Source organism: Lemur catta, chromosome 15 (assembly GCF_020740605.2).
Source record: "Lemur catta isolate mLemCat1 chromosome 15, mLemCat1.pri, whole genome shotgun sequence".
NCBI classification, from domain to species: domain Eukaryota; kingdom Metazoa; phylum Chordata; class Mammalia; order Primates; family Lemuridae; genus Lemur; species Lemur catta.
The window spans coordinates 16,953,594-16,974,565 of NC_059142.1; the positions used below are offsets into that span (position 1 = coordinate 16,953,594).

At 53.4% G+C, this 20,972-nt stretch overlaps 1 protein-coding gene across 9 annotated transcripts in view; it reads right to left on the minus strand.

The window, feature by feature from the left end:
* The window catches only part of RPH3AL (rabphilin 3A like (without C2 domains)), a 134,649-nt gene that overhangs the window by 5,561 nt on the left and 108,116 nt on the right, over nucleotides 1-20,972 (minus strand). The window lies entirely within an intron of this gene.

A 20,972-nucleotide genomic window follows, 5' to 3' on the forward strand; every position in this document is an offset into this window, starting at 1 on the left:
AGCAATCCTCCTGCCTCAGCCTCCTAAGTAGCTGGGACTACAGACGTGAGCCACCGTGCCTGGCGTATATACGAATTTATTAAAGCTTCAGAACAACCCTGAAAGATAGGAGATATCACTCCCCCCATTTTCCAGGTCAGGAAACCAAGGCACCTGCCCCAGGCAGTATGTGGAAGAGCTGGAATTCTAACTCCGGCAGGCTGGCTTGTAACCAGCTGATTCCACTGGAAGAACTGAACTGGGAGCCAACAGGCCCGGGCTCTCGTCCCGGCTCCTCCAGTAACTCACAGTGGGGTCTCGTGACTGCGCAAGGGAACCAGACGGCCGGGGCTGGAATCCCAGTGAGGGGAGAGGGAGGATGCTTTCACAGTGAACACCCACTGCGGGAGAAACTCTCTTTTCTGGACTAAATGGGATCACATTTGGCTGGTTAATCAACAGTGGGAGTCATCATACAGGATATACTCATCCTTTAAACATTTTATTTTAATTTTAAACACAGAAATGTACATCTATTTGCCAATCTTTTGATGTTGGGCTTGGGTGCTGCTTTGAGATTGGGCCCACACGGTCTTTCGTGTATATAAACGACATTCATGTTATGTCGTCTGTGACTCCACTTTCAGTTTATTTGAATTGGAGCAGGAGCTCAAAGGCCCTGGCAGCCCAGGCACACACAGTGGCTCACGCCTGTAATCTTAGCAATTTGGGAGGCCGAGGCAGGAGGATCACGAGTTCGAGACCAAACTGGGCAACACAGCAAGACCCTGTCTCTTAAAACAAAAATCAGTCACGTGTGGTGGCTCGCGCCTGTTGTCCCAGCTACTCAGGAGGCTGAGGCGGAAGGATCACTTGAGCCCAGGAGTTTGAGGTTGCAGTGAGCTATGATGACACCACCGCACTCTACCCGGGGCAACAGAGCGAGACTCTGTCCACTGCCCCCGCCTCCCCGCAAAGAAAACCCACTGAAAACCAGACACTGGCAAAGCAATATGATGTAGAATTCTTCTTTTTCCATTTCTTCCACATTTTTTGCAGTGTCCTGCTCACCCCAACAGAATTTTTTAAGTAACCAGCTCTCCCAGGTGACTGACCCAGCGGATGGGGCAGGAGTCTGAGGCTTCAGTGTGTTTCACTTGGGGAATGAAAAGTGCTGGCGGTGGAGGAAGGTCCGGGCGTGTTGAGCTCTTTATGCCAGGCACGTGCAAGGCACCGACCGAATGAACATTATCTTACTCGATCCTCCCAACCACCCTGAGCCATAGGTAGCCATCTGGTGGGAGACGAGATCGGAAACAAAATCCCTGTATACCAAGGGTGGTTAATAGGTTCCATTTGATCCACCAAGCCCTTTCTGGAGCTGCACGTAGAGAGTCCTGAGGCTGCATTAAAGCTCGGCAGGACAAAGTGCCTGACCAGTAGGGAAATCCGCTACGGGTACAGGAAGGGGAAATGGTAGCTTCCATCTGGATCGAGAGCCTTCTGGAAAGTTTTCATGCCATCAGCCTATGTCACCTTTCAGCTAAGGGAGTCACAGGTCACAGAACCGGGCAACCAGAGGGCTGGAGCAGGCCACCATCTCTAAGAGATCCCCAACCCTGGCCTCTCTAGCAGGGTGGCCGGCACTCAGCGGATGTGTCACGAAGGTCGGATGACTAAGTGGCTCTTACGCCTCTTTCATCCTCACATCCTGCCAGTTTCACCACCTACGTGGTTCTTGAATCAGTCACCTCCTCACCATTTTTGCTCGGCTTAAGGTCTCACCTCCTCCAGCCTGGACCCCTGGGAAATGCCCTGCCTGGGCCCCACCTGCAGGTGCTTCCCTGTCCTTTCTCTTCTGCCCAGCGAGGGACGCTCCAGCGAAAACACAGCCCTAGCTATACCCTCTCTCAAGGCCCCCACACCCCACAGGATCAAGCCAAGTCCCAGCCCTCTGTCCGCCTCTTCAGCTGCGTCCACAGCACCTGCTGCCCCGCCCGGGCTCCTCCAGCCCCAGGGCTTGTAGCTTCTGCCAAACTGCCGGCCACCGCCTCTTGCTGGGACTCGCTTCCCTCTGCCCAGCAAGCCCTGCCCACCCCTCTTCTAGAGGCTCAGTTCGGGCACCACCTCCTCCAGGAAGCCCTTCCCATCCCTGTGTCCTGGCAGGCTGAACGCCCTGTGAACTCTGCTGTGACTGCACTGACCACTCTCTGCGTGTCAGCGTCCCCCACCTGACCCTGGGGTTCCTTGAGGGCTGAGACCAAATCGAGCCCACAGACGAGGCCGGCGTGTCTCTCCTTGCTCGGGACCCGGCCCCCGCAGGCGAGGCAAGAGCGATGAGTGTGTGAGAGATCCTGGTGTTTCTTTCCTCCGTCTGCTCTGCTCGGGGCTCTATCTTTTTCTGCTCTGGTTTCCCCTCCCTGCCTGCCAGGAAGAGCTCTGCTTTGGCTTTTTGGGCTTTTGTGATGCAGAGTCAAGAGATGGGCACAAGGCCGGTTGTGGTCATCTGCTTTCTTCACAGTATTTGAGAAATGCAAGTAGAAACCTGGACCGAGTGGCTTTGATCGTGACTCCACCAAGACTGGACCCTGCAGGCAGTGGTTTTATAAACATTTATATAGTGGGTTTTTTTTGAGACAGAGTCTCACTCCATTGCCCTGGCTAGAGTGCAGTGGCACCATCATAGCTTACCATAAGCTTCAATTACTGGACTCAAGTGATCCTCCTGCCTCGGCCTCCCAGAGTGCGAGGATTATGGGTGTGAGCCACCGCGTCCAGCCATCATTTTGACTTACTCACTCACTTACTAAACACCAACCTGGTGGGTTCCGTGACAAAGGCGGCAGGAGGATGTGGGCAGGAGGCAGGGATTCCTGTTAGAGGCCTGGAGCAAGTGGCTCGCCTTGTCTCCCCTGGGGCAGCTGCAGAGGAATTGAGGAGTGTGGCTAATCCTCCCTGGGAGAGGGGAGCATCCAGGAGCCAGACTGCTGAAATGCTAAGCAGCGGGACAGCACTGTGGAGAGCACGGTGACTGACCGCACACTGGTTTCCTCAGCTCTCTGGCAGAGAGGCTACAATCTATTCATGCTTTCTGACTTGGACTGTTCCATCTTCCCCATGGCTGACATGTAAGATCTATGTAATCTGGGGTTGGGGGTAGGCATGGGGCCCCGGGGTGACCAGTAACACCTGGGTCCTTTGGTGCTAATGGACAGCTGCCAAAGGGCTGGGGAGGAGCCGATGCGATGGGATGTCCCGGGCCTCGGGTTCTGGTGGCAAGGTCATCTCCCCCATTTCCCCACCATCTTCCCTGTTTTGTCATCTGTCATACATATCTGTCATACATGGTCACAGAGTTGGGCTGAGAGCAGGCTAAATTTGCAAGATGACTGTGCCACGCTGTTGGGAGAACAGTGTTTGTTGTGAGTTATGCGTCTTGCCCCAAACGGCAACCCTGGTGGTGGATTTAGGACACCATACTGCTTCGTCCTCACGTGGTGCCCGGGTTACACAAGGGTTAAAAAACAAAAAGGCAGAAAACCGCCGCAAGTTACAGGCAGTTGACTTGTTCTTTCTCTCCTTTAATAAACCCCCAAAGGGCCACGGCGCGGAAGAGGGGGGAATGGCCTCAGATGACAATTGATCTTACAAAGGTGTCACAGAGCGGAGACCGGCGGCCAGTGAGACAGACTCATTTCTCCCCGACGCATCCTGCTCTGCCGGAGCCCGTGTGCCCACTGTGTCTGGGGGTCCCAGCTGGGGCCAGGCCTCGGCTTAGAGGTCTTTGTGGTGCAGACCCAAATCCCATCTCTAACCCTCCCTAGTAAACCCCACTCGAAAGAAACAAACCAAAGGACGTGGCAGTGTCCACGCCTGGCCTTGGCATTCACGGTCAGTGGGGAAGAGACACACGGAGATGCCACCGCAGAGCGGCCCCCAGCCCAGCGCAAGTGCCGTGTACCCAGATAGTCACGGCTTCCTCCGGCTGCGAAAGAAGAAGCCTTTTCTCCTTCCTGCCCCCGAGATCTCACTGTAAAACCCCAGCCTTGGCTAATTTGCCATTGGATTGCCGTTGCCACCATTCTCCCTGCACAGCAGCTGTGACCGTCAATCTCCCAGGTCTATTAACAAAGCTTTTAGACTCATAAATCTCTCGGCCCTTGCTCTTCCAGCCTCAGCAAAACACTCAGTGTGTCTGAAGGCTGATTTTTTTCCTCTCTTTCCTTTAATTCCCCAAAGGCTGAGTCTGGGATGGTGCGTGGATGAGCACCGTCTTCTGCCCACGCCTGACGTCTCAGATGGAAGATGGTAGAACACCAGGGAGAAGCCTGTCCCAGTAGCCTTCCCGAGAAGGAGCTATCAGCGAATGGGTTCACCTGGGCACGGCCGCCGGGCAGGCAGGGGGCAGGACCTCCTGGGCTCCCTCCACAGCGGTCTGTGCCCCTTGCCGGGGGCCGGGCATCCCCGAGATTTCCCGTCGTGGCCCAGAAGGGCCGCCTGCCCGCCCAGCCCTCAGCATCGTCCAGCCCTGGCGCCAGCCGCGCCCACTTCTCTAGGGAGAGGCCAGCTTCCCCCCTCCCGGTTCACTCTTGGCTGGATTTGCAATTTGACTGTCTCCATGGAAACACAGAGTTTTGGTACATCAAGTAGGGGGAAGAGTCTTCCCTTCTGGAAAGTCTTTCTTCATTGCTCAAAGGGCACATGTGACAGCTGCTGTCCTGGGACAGTCCAGGGGACAGGTGGGATGCTGGCTGTTTGACCTCACAGCACTGCATTGGGATTTGGCTGGGGCGGGGGTCGGGGGCTGCTTCCAGGCTCTTCTTGGGGACCACCTCTCTCCGTGACCCCAGGCCCCTGTCCAGGCTTTGCTGAAAAAACCCAGGGGCTGAGCTGGGCGGCCACCTGGGCCTGAATCCTGGGATTCGACTGCGGGTCAGCCTATCAGCAGGGACTCCTGAGGCCCTGCCCTGGTTGGGGGACGGGGAGACATCCCTCTCGGGCCATGCAACATCGCTGCCTGGCACAAGGACACCCAGTGGCAGCCTGTGAGCTCCGGAGGCACTTGTGAGCTTCGGCTGCTCTGCTTGGAGGCTCCCAAAGCCCCCAGAAATTATGGGAATTAGAGAGGAAGAGAGATATTTTCAGCAAACATTCTGCCAAGGCAAAGCAGATGGTGGAAAATTTTGCATACTAAAAACAAAAAAAAATTTTTTTTTTTTAATGTAAAGGAATGATGATTAGGCCCCGGGGAGTGCACAGACATTCCCAGTTAGCCCTCCGCAGCCCACCAGGCTGGCGCCCCTGCAGACACGCAGAGCTGTCTGTCCCTGCCACACCTGCACACGGGGCAGGGTCTGTGGCCTGAAATCCCACTGAGATGCCCCCTGCGTCTGGGGCTCCGCTTTGGTGGCGACGGGAGCGGAGTGTGGGGCGATAAAGAGACAGACAGACTCAGGCTTGTGTCCTGTCTCTGCCGCTTCCCAGCTGTGTGATGTCGGCCCAGGGTCTTTACCTCCCTGTGCACTCAGTGGGCTCATTTATGAAGTGGGGGATGATGGCTCTCTCCCCAGTTGTTGTGAGCTTTAAAAAAGGCAACACGGGCAGCGTCTGGCACATGGTAGGTGCTTGGTAAACGACGGCTGTTTTATTTGAGTGGCATCCTGAACTTATGGGCCCAAACCACCCAGCACGGGGCTGGCCTCTGGGGTGCTCAGGCCACCCTCACAGGGGTGCACTTGCCTCTTCCGAGGGATCGTGGGATCCGAACCTGGGCTTCGCGGGACACTGGGAGCGCGCATGATGTCCTCTGAAGCACATTCAGAGGTATTCAGAGGCAGAGCTGGGACTGGAACCCAGGGACGTCTACCGCCAGAATCGTTGCTCTCCCACCGCCCACGGTACTCGGGGACCCTGGGACCTGCCTCACCTAATGGCTCTGCTCCCTCTGAAATCCTCCCCCCCGCCAGGCAGCCAGGCCCCTCTCCACCTTCCTCGTTCTTTCGGGGCCCTTTTCCTGTCACAGCCCGAGGCTGGCCCGCTCAGCACCAGCCAGGGCTGAGTTCTGCCCGTGCTCCTGGGCAAACGCCTTAACCTCCTTCAACCTCACTCTCCTCATCTGTGAAATAGAGACAAAAATAACTATTCATAGAATAAGGTCAAGTCGGACAAAGGGCTTTGCAAGTTTTAAAACCTAGACAAGCCTATAAATATTTTTACAGATTAGCATCCAATTTACCCCCCAGGAACCCACTGGAATCATCCCTCTGCTGACAGGTCTCCTCGGGCCCTCCCTCCTCGCCCCACCAGGCGCCGCCTGGCGTCGACTTCCTTCCCTACCAGCGCCTGCCCCGACTCCCTCGCTGTCCCGGGCCGCTTTCGGGCCAGGCCACGCCTCAACCCACGTCCCTTCCCTCAGCCCCCACCGCCGGGCCTTGGGCAAAGTGGGCACTCGGTAAATGCTGGCCGTTTTCCTGAAACCCTCCCCAGGACAGGAAACAGCACCGTGCCAGGACGGCGGGACCGGATGGTGGCCGGCCAGGGGCAAGGAGACCCCAGAGATTCACCTGCCGCCTCTGTCTCCCCACGGGAGATGGGGTCTCCTCTAAGCAGGCACCTCTCACGGCCTCCCCCTTGAGAGACACTCCAGGGGGGGCACCGGGGGGCCTCAGCCTGGGCAAGGGACAAATGGGGGAGCGGCTACCGGAGGCCGGTTGCCATGGACACAGGATAAGTGGGCCCTTGAGGGGAGAGTGCACTGTTGGCACAGAGCCAGCTCTTCTCCCAGACCCACAGCAGGGCCGGGAAACGCGCTCTGCCGTTGGCTTGGACAGTCCCCCCAGGGCCCTGGAGAATGAGGGCCTGGACAGGGGGAGAGGGGGCCCTGAGGCCCGGGGAGCCCGTCCTCGCAGGGAGGGGTGCACTGGCAGCCAGAAGAGGCTCAGAGCCTGCTCCCTGCCCTCCCCCAGGACGGGCCACCATCCTGACCACCCCAGCCTCAGGGCCTCATCTGCGGGATGGGGACAGCTGCAGGTGCACCCCAGGGGGCTGGGTGAGGGCTGGCACCTGTGTGGTGAGGGCGAGGCGCCTGGGGAGCCCTCCTCCCTTGGTCCCCTTCCAGGCTGCCACAGAAGGGCCCTGGGGACCGCCCCGGGCAGGGAGGCGCCAGTGGAGGCAACTCAGACCTGGCGGGGAGCTGAGGTTTGGGGAGCGGAGGGCGGCCCTGCGCTTGCCTATTCGTTCACCATCGATTTTAATTTACTCCCTCCTTCAGGCTCGGAGACAGACAGGAGGCCCTGGGTAATGAAGACAAATCCTCGAATCAATAGTGATGTGGTTGCCCGCACTGAAATCCTGTGGTTCCCTTGCCCTCACTCCAGGCGCTCCAGACAGAATGGGAGGCGGATGGATGGAAGATAAGAAAGCTCCCCAGCAGGTGGTGCACTGAGGGGGTGCAGTGTCAGGGAAAGGGGCAGTCAGGGAAGGCTTCCCAGAAGAGGTGGAATTTAAGGACGGCCATGATTTAGGCAGATGTGGCAGCTGGGGCTGGGGCGTGCCAGGTGTCCCAGATGGGAACAGGAGAAGCAAACGTTGGGCAGCGTTTCCGCTGGGGCCAGAACAGCCCTGCTGGCTCAGGCACGGAGGGGACAGATGATCCCCTTAGGTTTGTGGCAGAGACAGAACACAGCAAGTGCACAGCTCTGGCCACTCCTGCACTGGGACACAACACGCGCTCGTGTGCTGCCGGCTGTGTGTGTGTGTCTCTGGGCTTTTGTCTTTTACTTCATCTTTGTGGCTCTCTTGCCGTTTTTTAAAATCTCTCTCTGCCTTTGCCTCTCTTGTCTCTACTTCCCTCTCTCCTGTGTCAGTGTCTCTGTGTGCACTCTGTCTTCTCGGGGTGTCTCCTGGTTCCTGTCTTTGCCAGTCTCTGTCTGTCCCCCTCCCCAGGCCTCTCTGCCACACTTCCTCAGGGCCTGGCTCTCTTGGCCTCTGGGTTGGTGCCTCAGGTTCCTCCCCTGGGCTGGACATGCAGGTAGCTGTGCTTAGAGCTCAGGTGTGGGCTGGGCTGCCTGGCCCACCGTCCTGTGTGGGGACTCTCTGCCCTTGCTGCCCGCGGCTGGCCCGGCAGTGGGGGATCAGCCCAGCCCAGTGGCAAGGCCAGCCTGCCCCGTGACGGACAGGAGCCCTGGGAGGGCTGCCAGCCGAGGGCAGTCAGCACGGTTACCTCCAGGGCTCCACTGGAGTCAGAAAAGGCAGGAAGGTCCACGTTTACTCACTTCACTCAGGTCCCCAAAGGCCGCTGAATCTGGAGTGGGTGGAATTAAGTTGCAGGTTCACACAGCCAGACAGGTGGGCATCGGGGGACGGACGTGCGTTACTGAGCAAGGCAGAGCCCGGCACACTGGGGAGCTCTGTGCACCTTGGCCGAACTGAAGCCAGAGAGAGGCTGGTTCTTGAGGGCCGGGGTCTGCTTTCCCATTTCAGCTGACATAGGGGCAAGGAGCCCCAAGACCTCCCCTTGCAGCTGCAACTGACCAATCAGCTGAGGCTGTCGTCAGGTTTGGACAAATTAAAGACAGCAGCCGCGCTCCTGACCTCCGTGGCGTGGCTAATGAGGGCCTTCTGCTCTCAGGACATCAATCTCCAAGCCAGCGAGGACAGCCAGGGCGGGCAGGTGGGCTGATGCGGGTGGGGCGTAGGGTGTAGCGAGGGGGTGACAGCAGCTCATTCACGCCCAGGACTTCTGTTCTGGGGGCGGCCCCGCCACTCACACCCACCGTCACCGGGCTTGCTTTTGGCTTAACCGATGGCTCCAAAGGTCAAGACAATTCATACGTGTGGGCTTCCCTTTCAAAATACAGCCACACAGGATGTGCCAGGCCTCTCTTTCCCCGGGATTTAGGGAAAAGCCAAAATTTCCCAAATGCTGCAGGTATTTCTCTGCCTTTCTACGCTGAGATTACAGTGCGAGTTATTAGACCTCTCCATGCCTTAGTTTCCTCTTCTGTGAAATGGGACAATCGTAGTACCCCATCACGGGCTGTGGGGGCACGACAAGAAATGACAGATGCATGGCACTGAGCACAGCCTGTAACGCGTGGCAGCCACTACTGTTGCTGTTTTTATCTGACCACTTAGCACCGAGGCCTGAAGCCTGTCCCCTTTGCCCGCACAGACCAACAGGCAAACGTGCCCAGGCCTCAGCTGGGCCTGGCAGAGCGCTGGCCACACAAGAAGACCCACGACTGACCCTTGGCTGGTGTTTCTTCCAGTGGGGCCCACAGTGGCCTTGGGCAACTCAGCACCATGCCCACTCCCTCTCCTCTGCCTCCGGTGGGATGGATGGCCTTCGAGTCCCCCAGTGGCTGGCTGGACTGGAGCCCCAGACAGGACAGTCTGTGACTCCACTTGCTTGTTTATTTTCTTGACCCAAACAGCAGCCCCACACCAGCAGGCCCTGAAAGGTGCCACGTGGGACCCACAGCACTATTCCCAGATGGTTCAAAGACAGCCTCCCCCTCCCTCCTCTCTCAACAGTCCTTGCTGGCTCATCTGTCTGTGTGTGTTTTTGGTGGCTTCTGTTATCTTGACGTAGAAAAAAAATCCCAGGTACTTCCAGCTCGCAGGACTAGAGAACCCATGCAGGGAGTGAAATGACTGCAGACAGGGAAGGGGATAATAAAGCGTAAGAGGTGCCCCTGGGGATGGGACTTTGAAAGGGAGATTCGGTTAGTTCATAGCACTCGGCAAATGCTGGTCACAGGCACAGTGTGTGTGTGGGGTGCCGGGCGGGTTCGATGGGATCTCACTGGTGGCACATGCCAGACTGCATGTGCGTGTGTGTGCGTGTGCATGTGTGTGCGTGTGCATATGTGTGTGCATGTGCATGCATGTGCATGCATGTGTGTGTGTGTGTGTGAGGAGGGTGGGGACAGCGTGGAAATGGGGCTGGTCTTTCCGGTAGCAGCGGCTTCAGTGCATGATCTGAGAGCTGCTTTATTGGCCACTGCTCTACCACCTGCCTGAAACTGTTCTGGAAAGTTTCATTCCCTTGGATTTGGAAACGTAAGATACGAAAGCTGGAAGAGAACCGACCCTCTGTCCCAGCCCTTCATCTATCCTACTCATGGGGAAACCGACGGCCAGCGAGGAACAACGACTTCCAAAACCAAGGCTTTCCTGCCAAGAGTCCCCCGTCAAAACACATGAACCTGCAAGTGCTGGCCCTGTAGGCCCCACTGGCAAGGCTGTGAACGTGGATGGCCATGGTAGGTCACCTCCATGCTCACAACGGACTCAGAGCCACTACAGGTGGGGTCATGGGGTCAGGAGTAGGAGTAAGGACACACAGAGGTGACACGATCAGGCCCCTGCCTTCCACCAGCCAGGTGGAAAGGTCAGGGAGTGAAGTGGGCTGCATACGAGAATCCTTCATTTGCCCAGAGAAGTGTGCCCATTCTTCTTGCAACAGGTGTTCCTGCTGGTCTATCTCCTATTCTCTTTTCAAAGGGACGTGAACCAAGAACGATTTCCCTTCCTTCTTAATAACTCTGCCTGTAATCCTAGCACTCTGGGAGGCCAAGGCAGGTGGATCGTTTGAGCTCAGGAGTTCGAAACCAGCCTGAGCAAGAGCGAGACCCCGTCTCTACTAAAAACAGAAAGAAATTATATGGACAACTAAAAACATAGAATAATACAGAAAAAATCAGGCAGGCATGGTGGCGCATGCCTGTAGTCCCAGCTACTTGGAAGGCTGAGGCAGGAGGATCACTTGAGCCCAGGAGTTTGAGGTTGCTGTGAGCTAGGTTGATGTCACGGCACTCTAGCCTGGGCAACAGAGTGAGACTCTGTCTCAAAAAAAAAAAAAAAAAAAATGCAAGGGTGATGCTGAAAGGGTGTCAGAGACAATAGGGAGCGGTGGGGACTGCAGCAAACCAGAGAACGTGAGCCCTGTGTGAAGGGGGAAGCTGCTACTTAGCCTGACCAATTTCTTCAGCGGGGAGGTGTCAGTAGACCTTCTGATTTTCAAAAAGGAAGCCAGATTCCATTTTTTAAAAAATGAGAAATTTTCTCCATTTAAAAACAAGTCGACAATAAATTTTAAGCACTCAGCCAGATCAAGTCACTGCTCCATCAGTTTGTGACCCATAATATGGCAAATGTCTGACCCTCTGAGGACAGATGGCGTCCCACTACCTAACATGGGAGGTTGCCCCCTTCTGCAAGTTCCAGCCCCTTGGGCCCCTGCATACAACACACACTCCCAGCTGCTCTGAAGGCTTTGGGGAATTCATGAACCAGGGCTGGCCCATGTGACAAAAACGGCAAGTCCAGAGTCTGCTAGAGAAATACCAGGGTGGGCCATGGGGGTGGGGAGAGGGTGGCTGAGCACTCAGAGTAGCTTCCAAAATGCTAATGTCTCAGGAACAGAGAAAAAAGGAAGGAAGCATACAACAGCTGGCTCTGGGCAGTGAGCAATCCTGTCTGAAAATAAAACATTTTACAATCCACAACCGCGGCTCATTAAGAATGAATGGATCTACTGGTATAAATAGCACGCTGCGTTAAGAAGTCAGGAAACAGCATATGCGTTTGATGGAAAAACGACCGCCACGGGACAACTTATTAGCTCAGTCGGCTGTAGCTGTGTGCTAACGAGACAGGTCTCAGGTTCAAGCTTGTGTGGGCCACATGGTTTTCCCAATCTTGGGACACAGAACGTATCTCCCGCCCCAGCCCTCGTCCCAGCATGGGGACATCCCTCTGGAGACAGAGTGACAGCCCATAGTGAACTTCTCCCAGTTTCTGACCCACAGGATCCCCACTCTAATATCCCACCTCTACTTGAATGCTCCCAGTGACAGGGAGCTCACTCCCCTGTCAGATACATAACACTCAGTTCTGTGGTGGGAAGGCTATTGGAGGAAACACAAATGTCCCCCTGCCCTGCTCAAAGCAGCCCTAACTGGCCACGCCATGTGTTATGTGTGACTATAGGATGCAGATAAAAAGGACACTCTGAACAGGAATGAGTTGGGCCAATCACTTCCTCTCCTGAACACAGGCATGCGGTCCTGACACGGGGACAGGTGCTGAGGCTGGAGGAGCACAAGCTGCAGGGCAGGTGGGGGAGGGGTGCAGAGCTTGCACAGGCAGAGCAGCTGGGCCGCACCCTCCGTCTCCACGCTGCCTCACCAGCCTTCATCTCCTGCCCTCGCTTCTAGAAGACCCTTCCTCAGTGGCCTTGCAGCAACGCCCTAACTCAAGCCAGCCTCTGCGGTCTCTGATCCTGGCAACCGACATCCTCTGGCGGTGTCAGAAAGGAAAAAGCCGGAGCGTGTGGCGCTTTGGGCAAGAGCTTGACTCCACATCGCGTGGACGAGGGAGGAGCGTGGGGCTGGAATTCAGAAGCTGGGGTCCCAGCCCTCATGGCCACAGCCCAGCAGCCTTATGTGACCCTGGGCAGACTTCCCCTCCGCATCCATCACGAAGAGTCAATTTCACCGTCTGTAGCTGCCCCATACGCCGCTCTGAGCATCAAATGAGATAATGACCGTGAGTCACGCAGTGCTCCGCTGGGGCGAGCGCAGTGACTCGGCTTCTCCAGGAGGCCGGCGGGGGGGATGGCAGTGGCAGGGGCAGGTGAGCAGGGGGTCATTAGGGAAGGGCGGCCGCAGGTAAACATTTGTAGCCTGAGCTGACCCAGACTGCTCAACCCAAACAGACCCCCGGGGCTTGCTTTCACCGAACCACAAACAGGACCACAGCTCAGGCTTTTAAAAAATTGTTTAAAATCTAGAGAACCAGTGAAGGGATAATGAAACTCCTATTTTTTCTTAAAATTACTCAACTGGAACAAATCCAAAACCTTGAAGTACTTTTCTGGAACAGACCTTGAAGGGAACTGGCGTCTCATCCTGTTCAAAGCCGTCCGGGAAGCCCAGCTCGGCTTAAGTGAAGGATGCGGGCTGGGAGGTGGCAGGACTCCCACAGAGGCCCCAGGAAGGGATGTGACCTAGGCCTTGGCAGAGAAGGGACATGCATTTGCCTCACAGCTGCCAGAACCTCCCTGTGCCTGGCCGGGGCTTTTTGGTTTCTCTGCCATCGGCAAGGGAACAGAGGCAAGGAGGAAATGGGTCCTTATGCCCTGTAAGTGGGTCTGTTTACAGTCTAGGGTGGAAGGCAAAGTGGAACCGTCACCCCAAACCTGGCCAGGCCACAGGGCAATGACAAAGGCTTCCAGCAATGGGCCCCTCCCCATTACCTGGTCCCAAGCTGCCACGGAGAGGTGAACGTGGCAAAGCCTTACGAACCCAGCTCACCGACTCCCTTCTGAGCAAAGGACACACATCATAAAAACCCCTCTGCATGCTGTACGGACTCTAGACGCGGGGCCTCAGGCCCCGGTTTCAGGGGCTCAGCCACAGATGAGAAAGGTGGGCAGAGGCAAAGCCAACCCTGGGCAGCAGGGCCTCCTGAGCACAGCACAGCAGGTGGGAGAAAGGAAGAAGTCACATCCTAGTAAGTATCCTCGGCACTGGAGCTAGAGAAGCACAACATTCTGAGAATAATTCCCACATATATAATGGATTCAGTCTCTCTGAAGTCTCTGGCTCTCCTAGGGAATCAGCTTTGCGACTGGTGTGGCGGGCACCGTGGGATGGATTGTCCAGCACTAGCACCAGCCCCCTCCCCACTGTCTGCTTCCATCAGCTAAAGGCTGGCTTTTCCAGCCTTCCCTGTTATCTTTCTTCCTCTTTTTATAGTGATGGCTGGAGCTGCAGCAATCATCTTGTGACCATGAGGGGAAGAGCAAGAACTGAAAGTCTGTCCTGATATGGTTGAGCTGCTGAACAAAAGCTGCAGCTGCCTCCCTCTAAGCTTCCTATTCTCTGAGAAAAAGATAACATCTCTCATTACTCACACATGCCAGATTAATATGGTGCCCCTCAACCCCTACCCCATCTCTCTCTGTGGGAATTCAGCTCGAAGGAAAGAAGTCTGCAGAAGAGGTGGGCCCAGCTCTAAAGGGATTATGAACCAAGAGCCCTAAGCACTGGTTCTACCATTTATACTTCATATTTCACAGGGGACCAAAAAGACCAGGCAGTGTACAGAAAGAAGCTGACTTTACTTACTGCTGTCACAAACTTGGAGCGAGGGTTTGCCAGGGAGAAGTAGGGCAGAGCACACACTCTGCCTGGATGCATCAGGTGGAAGGAAACCTCTGCCAGGGGCAGCCAGGTCAGACTTGGGGGCCGGTCGCCAGGAGGGACTCAGGCCATGCTGTTCCCCACCTCCTCCTAGGGAAGGAACACATGTCCCACCATGGGCAAGCCTTCCTGGGGTCACCAACCCAAAATCAACACCCCAGGTCCGGAGCAGGGAGAGAGCAGCAAACTCAGGTAGGCAGCCCACCTGTCCCGCAGGTGTGGCGCGGTCACCAGCTCTCCTTGAAATAACACAGGGAAAAGGAAACTTTCTAATCTTTCCCTAAGACTTTCATTGTGTTATTTTTATTTATTTATTTATTTATTTTTGAGACAGAGTCTCGCTCTGTTGCCCGGGCTAGAGTGAGTGCCGTGGTGTCAGCCTAGCTCACAGCAACCTCAAACTCCTGGGCTTAAGCGATCCTACCGCCTCAGCCTCCCGAGTAGCTGGGACTACAGGCATGTGCCACCATGCCTGGCTAATTTTTTCTATATATATTTTTAGTTGGCCAGATAATTTCTTTTTATTTTTTAGTAGAGACGGGGTCTCGCTCTTGCTCAGGCTGGTCTTGAACTCCTGACCTCGAGCGATCCACCCGCCTCGGCCTCCCAGAGTGGTAGGATTACAGGCGTGAGCCACTGCGCCGGGCCCATTGTGTTATTTTTAACATTTAGATCTTTAATCTATCTGCAATATGCTTCTGGGTACACATAGAAGGGGAAGGAAATCTAATTACACCAGCTGCAGTTATTAAATAGATCTGTTATTTTCCCACTGAATTGGAAAACTACCTGTGCTTAGCTTCCATACATGCTTAGGTCTCTTCTTTCTCTATTGTGTTCCACTTATCTATGTACTCTATAAATAAACAAATGTTCTATTTAGTGTGGTGCCAACACTACATTGTTTTTATTGATGATAGTAATTTTATAATAAGCTTTAAAATTTGGTCAGGTAATTCTTCCTACTGCCCTTGCTACTCTTAAAAAAGTGGGCTTTTGTGTTAAGCTAGTCTTGAACTTCTTTATTAGTTTTTTTAATTGAAATACAATTTATATATTATAAAATTTACCCTTTGAAAGTGTATAATTCAGTGGTTTTTAGTATAAAGTTGTGTAACCATTACTACCATATAATTTTGGAACATTTTCATCCCCTCTGAAAGAAACCCTGTAGCCATGGCCAGCACTCCCCATTTCCCCCCACCCTCCCCAGCCCCTGACGACACTACTCTACTTTCTGTCTCTATGGATTTGCCTATTCTGGACATTCCATATAAATGGAATCATACAACATGTGGCCTTTTGTCTCTGGATTCTTTCACTTGGCATAATGTTTTAAGGTTCATCCACATTACAGCAGGAATCGATACTTCATTCTTTTTTATGGCTGAATAATATTCCATTTTATGATTATGCCACGTTTTGTTTATCCATTCATCAATTGATGGACATTTGGGTTGTTTCCACTTTTTGGCTATTGTGAATAATGCTGCTATGAACATCTGTGTCCTTATGAATGTTTAAAAATTATTTTGTCCATTTTCCCCTAAAAACTCCACTGGAACTCTGATGAGAATCATAATACACTTATTTGGAAGGGCCAAGATTCTTAGCTGCCTCTCTGTTCAGGTCTTTTTTTTTTTCCTTGGTGATATGCACTGAAAGTTTACCTGCGCCCCCTACATCCACCATTCATATGTTGAAGCCCTGATCCCCAGTGTGCCTGTATTTGGAGATGGGGCCTCTAATAAGTAATTAAGATTAAATGAAATCCTAAGGGTGAAGCCCTGATTCAATTGGTATCTCTTCTTATGAGGACACTGATCCTGAGTGTGAGCACTCTCCCTCCCTCTCCCCTGCCCCTCCCTTCCTCTCTCCCCCACTCCCATGCAACTCAAGGGGAAGGCCCTCACCAGATACCAACACTGTGGCTCCTTAATCTTGGACCTCCAGCTTCCAGAATTGTGAGACAATAACCTTCTGCTAAGCCACCCAGTCTGTGGTATTTTGTTACAGCAGCCCAAGTAGACTAATAACACTAAAATTCTATAATTTTCTTCATGTTGCTCCTATAATTCTCTTTCAAAATTTGTAAATTTTTATTGCAATTATAAATGAATTATCCCATTTCCACTTCAGAGTAGCCAGTAGAGAGTAAAGCTACTGATTTTTTGTAGATTTATCTTATGTCCCATCAATTTCCAAATTTTCTCATTAATCCTAGTGGGTTGTTTCAGTAAAATTTCTTGAGTTTTCTTGGTCCACAATCACATCATCTACATATAAGAGAATTTCTTTTCTTCTTTTCCAATAGTAATGGATCATTTTATTTTCTTGCCTTATTAAAAACTAAAAAATACTGTTGAATGACAGTGGTGCTGGGGTATTCTTGACTTACATTTTGATGTTTTATCAGTTAATATGGTATTTACTATTAGATTTTTCTCTTTCTTGGTAATTTTTATCACATTTAAGTAATTTCCTTTTACCCACACATTACTTAAAATTTTATTTAACATAATTTTTTTTAAAACCTTGGCATCAAGAAGACATTTTAAAGAAAGACAAGAAACCTGGAAACCATAAAGCAAAAGACAGACATACCTGACTTCACAGAAATTAAAACAAATTGATTTTGAATGGCCAAAGCCACTATTAACATAAGCAGAGACTAGAGTCATACAAAGTGCAAAGTCAAACAAGGAGAGAAATATCTGCCACCCTTTAATGTCCCTAACATAAAACAAGCACCTACAACTCAATAAGAGAAAATAAGCAACTTAATTAAAAATGAGCAATGGATTTGAACAGGGAATTTTTAAAAGAGGGAATTTAAATAATCAATAAATAATAAACACAGGAATATATAAATTAAAACAATCGAATACCATTTTTCATCCAGTATGTTGGCCCAAATTACAAATATTGATAATATTCATGGCCAGGAGGATGCAGGTGAGTGGGCAGTCGAGCTGGGGGAGTGTAAATGACTGGAATGTTTTGGGAATACAGTTTGGCAACGTCTATTGAAATTCAAAACACACAACCTGGCTTTCGGAAACCTATCCCATAGAAATAAAAGCACCAATACGTAGGATTATCCGTATAAAGGTATTTCAGTATTCCTTGAGGTGGTGAAAAGCTAGAAACAGTCTCAATGTCCATCAATAGGTGAATAATTAAATCACAATACGCTATACTATGGGATTTTATTCAGCCATTAAAATAAGTAAAATCTATATCTATTGGCCTGGAGAGATGTCCATGATATTCTTTTAAGTGAAAAAAGCAACATGCAGAGTAATAGGTAAGAGCCTATTTTTGTTGTTAAAAGCAAAAAAAGAAAGCCTTTATCAAGCATATGCTTGTAGGAACAGAGGGAAAAGGGTTTGGAGATGATGGCAAGTAGGAGAGATTTTTCTTTTTCATGCACTTTTGACTTAACTGGCCAAAGTATATCATATATTCTTATGTAACTGACAAAGAAAATTTAAAGGAGGAAGAAAAGGAACCCTCAGAACCATCAGTGTATTTCACTTGACTGCTCATGGCCTGTATCTACCGACGACCCTTCCTCTTCCAACAGGGCACGAGAAGGAAAATGGGCTGGGCTGGGATTGGGAGGAGGAGAAGCTGGGAGCTGCAGGTGCACAAGCGCAAGAGCTGAGAAGGAGAGAGAAAAAGATGGGGGGGGAGGGCGGAAGGGAAGGACGGAAAGAGAAAGAGAGAGAGAGATGTTGAGATGGAGGAATGGGGGTGGGGAAGAGGGTGAGAGAGCGAGCTGGTGGCATGATCAGCTCCGAGCCACTAAGGGGGATTTCGGGGTAGGAGGAGGATGCTGGTCCTGGGGGTCCTTGGAGGCAGGGGCCAGGAGATCTGCTTCATGAGAGCAGTGGGTTTTAACGGCCTCTAAGTATCTCCTGGGGCTGCCCAGCAGACCCCTGATCCAGAGGCGCTCGCCAGCCCTAGTGAAAACCCTCCACAGGCCTTTCAAATATACTGGAGTAGGTGGATCATTCATTAGTTCATTCGTTCGTTCATTCATTCATTCATCTGATAAGCTTCTGTCCCGTGCCCCCGTGCTACGTGATGAGAGACCTGCCTGCTCAGGACGGATGTGGCCTGCCTGCATGGAGCTTCCAGTGTGGTGAGGGGACCACACCTCCATGCTGGTCGCTCTTTGTTTCCCCCCGAGCTCAGCCTGGGCTGAACGTGGTGCTGTGGGGGCTGGGCTTGCCAGACAGGCCCTGGTGTGGACCGCAGCGACAGCCCCGAGCCCTGCCAGCTGCCTGGCACCAGGGCACCACGGATGGTGGGGCTGGGGGTGGGGGGGTGCCACTCTGGGGGCTGGAAAAACACCAATGGGGTCTCTAGTCGGCAGTGCCCTGGACAGGCCCAGTGATGTCCCTGCGCCAATGACCCACTAAGAGCCATCGTCTGCCAGGAGCCTGATGGCTATGAAGAGACCAGCCTGAGAAGGACAGGGACTGAGGTGGCAGCCCCTGGCAGCTTGTGGGGGTTCGTAGAGGCAGGCACAGCCGAGCCCTTCCTGAAGGCTGCCACGGACTTCATCATGTGGCCACATGGACCTCCACAAAGGCACGGAAGGGCTAGCAGGGGCTGGCCCCTGGAGGGCTCCTCCCCTGCCCGACCCTGCTTCTGTGGGACAGAATTTCTCCCCTCCCTCCTGCCTCCCAGGCAGCTCCTCCCCCGCCCAGCTCGCCTCCTCCCTGTGCCCCATGACCTTGGACTGCCCCAAGTTCAGTCCTGCCCACTCACACCGCACCCACACATCCTGCTGCTCCCCCTCTTAGTGTGGGTGCAGATGCCTCCCGAGACCCCACAACTAACCTGGCCACCAGCCCTCACTGTCCTGCTGTCCGTGGACTGACACACGTCACAGAAGTCAGGCCACCTGGATAATCGTAGGGCTGCAATGTGCCTGGCACAGGGGGTCTGAGGGGGTTTGCAGCCGGGACCTGGGAGGGAGCACATACTCCCACGAGGAGCCTCCACGTTGTCTGGCCCGGCCTCAGCGCAAACTCTGCCAATCAGCGCGCTGACCCCAAGTGTGTGGGGCCGCTGGCCTCCTCGCCCACGTAATTAAGAGGCCATCTGTGTGTCTGCACAGCTCAGGCGGCGTGAGCGTGTGTGCGTGTGTGTGTGTGTGTGTGTGTGTGTGTGCACGTGCTGATCTGGAGCAGACAGGACAGTGACAGCCCCTGGAGTCGGGGCTTGGGCCACAGCTGCCCCCGCAGGCTTCAGGCCCCTCCTCCTCAGCTGGCTGGAAGCAACGTTCTAAGCCTGCCAGAGTCCACCAGCTTCTGTGTCCACGGTCACGTCCCTCAGTGTGAGGGGCACGGACGCACCCTGGCAGGGCTCAGCAGGGTGGCAAAGGGCAAGGATGGAGGTGGTGGGGCCACAGTGCCCCTTGGGCCAGGGTCCACCCTCAGGGACTCCTTACCTGCCCTGTCTACACCTGCCATCTGCCCCCCGTGCTCCCTACAAATGTGTGTCTTGGCAGTGATGTCGGGGGAGGGGGGTGACCTCGTGGAAGTTAGACGTGTAAACAGAGTCCAGTAGAATCAGCAAGGACAGGCTGCTACGAAAAGGGCCAAGTGACACCAAGGAGAAAACACCTGGGGAAGAGACACCTGGCTGTTAATGCCGGCTATGTCTGGAACGGTCGACTTGCAGGGGACTTTTATTTATTTACTTATTTATTTATTTAATTTATTTTTTAGAAATACAGTCTCGTTCTGTCACCCAGGCTGGAGTGCAGTGGCGTCACCATAGCTCACGGCAGCCTCAAATGCCTGGGCTCAAGCGATCCTCCTGCCTCAGCCTCCTGAGTAGCCGGGACTATAGGCACGTGCCACCACTATGGCTAATATTTTAATATTTTGTAGAGATGGGGTCTTGTTATATTGCCTCAAACTCCTGGCCTCAAATGATCCTCCCACCTCAGACTCCCAAAGTGCTAGGAATTACAGATGTGAGCCACCTTGCCCAACTGCAGGGGACTTTTACCTTCCGAAATGTATTGTTTGACAACCTTCAGATTTTTATCATAAACACGCATTACTTTTGTAACAAGAAAGAAAAAGCCCATATGATACAAAGGTAGTCAGACGTCACGTCATAATCCGGAGACAAAGATGCTGGGAGGCCCCTCGGGGGCCACAGCCAGGTCTGCTCTCGTGGGCCCACCTCCCCCGAGATGAGCCATCATCAGAATGGGCCCCCTCACCCCAGCACCCCCCAGCTGCTGTCCTATTTAGGACTGAGTCTTGGGCTGAAACGTGGGCACTTCAGGACAGAAGGACCCAGATCCCAGAGGCAGACAGCCTGTCTGGGTCCCAGCTCTGCCACACACCAGTGGAGTACGTCCCTCCTCTTCTCTGAGCCTCAGGACACCCATCTATAAAATGGGACCATTCAATGCCTGCCCTGTCCACCTCCTGAACCCGCAGTGAGACCAGGAACTTTGAAAATAAAGCCATGAACATTAAAGCGTCGAGAAAGCTGTGGAGAGCGGCCTACAGAGCCAGGCCATCTTACTTTCCAGGTGGGGCGGGGCTCACCTTCCGAAGGTGGCCACCTGGGCCACACACAGCTCAGTGCAGCCACCACAAACACCACGGGGCACTGGCACAGAGTCACCTTGCCCATTAGGACCGGGGCAGCCAGGAGTCCTCCCTTACTGAGATGTAAGACAAGTGCCGGGAAGAGATGGTAACGGGCCTGCCTGGGAAAGACGCATTTTTACACTTTGCAAAGAAA